Source organism: Buceros rhinoceros, unplaced genomic scaffold (genome assembly GCF_000710305.1).
Source record: "Buceros rhinoceros silvestris isolate BGI_N320 unplaced genomic scaffold, ASM71030v1 scaffold2768, whole genome shotgun sequence".
Lineage (NCBI taxonomy): Eukaryota > Metazoa > Chordata > Aves > Bucerotiformes > Bucerotidae > Buceros > Buceros rhinoceros.
In genome coordinates this window covers 31,951-33,041 of record NW_010424895.1, presented here as the reverse complement: position 1 = coordinate 33,041, position 1,091 = coordinate 31,951, and the positions used below count along the sequence as shown (strand labels likewise).

Here is a 1,091-nt window from a genome sequence, read left to right as displayed (position 1 = left end):
TGGAGGTTTCTGCCTGGAAATACTCTCAAATTATAACAATAATACAAAAGGAAGGAAAGATTGTTTTCCTTCCAGTGCAAATGGAGTCTACAATAAAAAATACTCCTCAGGCACCCAGCACCTTGCTCTGGGTTGGGCCACATCCTGCCTGGAACCCCCTGCAGTTTCCGAGGGGACAGCCCTCGGACAGCCCAACTGCCAGACCTTGCTGGTGCGTTTTGAATGATATTTCTCTGTCTGCGGCCACAGTCTGCTCAGGGAGGAGAGGAAGCAAAGGCCTGGAGCCACTTCCTGCTCGTGCAGACCCTCCTGTTGGCGATGGTCACCAGAGTTTGATATGGAGAGGAGGGGACAGGAGCAGAAGAGAAGGCAAGGTGTTGAACTGCTCGGCTTTCGTTCACACTGTGGTCAGCGTGAGTGGATGCTTGTGGCTGGTTCGCATCCCCTCAGGAACTGTGTGCTGTAGGCATCTGAAGAGGCTGAGCTCGCAGAGTTCTTCCCTTCATGAGCAGAAACAGCTTTGCTGAGGAGAGGTGAGGTGTCCCCACCAGCTCTCCCTTCCAGCAGTCACTTGTCATCGGCACCAATGGTCACCAAGACCTTTCTGTGTGAGAGCCCTGCTGAATTGCTGTCCCCTCTTTCCAAGAAGCCAGTGGAGGGGACATTAGGAAGATAACAGTGTTTGGTGAGGGCACAGGCTGATGCCAATGCCAGTGCCTCACTAGCACCTCGGTTGTGGGCTCAGGGCTCCTGGAGGAGGTCAGGAGCAGTGCCAGAGGTGGCACAGGCATCTCCTGTGAGCTCTTACCTCCATCCCTCGTGCTGGCCCAGTGTGTGTGTCCTCTGGGATCAGGAGCCCTGGAGTGGCTGATCCTGAGCAGCACCCAGAGCTTGGCTGTGGGCACCCAGGGGACATCGTGGTAGCTCCAGGCACTGCGTACTGGACCGGCACCTGGGGTTAGATGCCCTGTGGCCAGGGCACAGGCAGGGCAGGCAGAGCTGAAGCAAGGTCCCTGTGTTTTGCAGCAGTCCTTGGTGTTTCTGCTCATCCCCTGGGCAGCAGGGACGGGCAACTGCCACAGGGCCCCTCC

The 1,091-nt window shown here is 56.7% G+C and overlaps 1 protein-coding gene across 1 annotated transcript in view; it reads left to right on the top strand.

Annotated features, from left to right (window-relative positions):
* CACNA2D2 (calcium channel, voltage-dependent, alpha 2/delta subunit 2) overlaps positions 1-1,091 on the top strand; it is a gene marked incomplete at its 3' end in the record, with an annotated part of 36,781 nt that overhangs the window by 4,740 nt on the left and 30,950 nt on the right. The window lies entirely within an intron of this gene.